Raw genomic sequence first — 265 nt, forward strand, 5'->3', positions numbered from 1 at the left:
CCGTGCAGCGGCTTGTCCCTCCATGACGGTTCTTCATCTTCCTTGTCCTCACCTTTGGATTTCGCTGCCTGAGGTATTCACTAAGCCTTTCATCTTTGGGGGCCATCTTTCTGATGTACTCCTGGATCTTCGTTGTTTCATCTTGGACAGTGGTCTTGACACTCACTAGCCCTAGGCCTCCCTTGCTACGCTCGGTGTACAGTCTCAGGGTGCTGGATTTGGGGTGAAACCCTCCTAGCATTGTGAGGAGCTTTCTCGTCTTGAT

This window comes from Etheostoma spectabile, chromosome 20 (genome assembly GCF_008692095.1).
Source record: "Etheostoma spectabile isolate EspeVRDwgs_2016 chromosome 20, UIUC_Espe_1.0, whole genome shotgun sequence".
Lineage (NCBI taxonomy): Eukaryota > Metazoa > Chordata > Actinopteri > Perciformes > Percidae > Etheostoma > Etheostoma spectabile.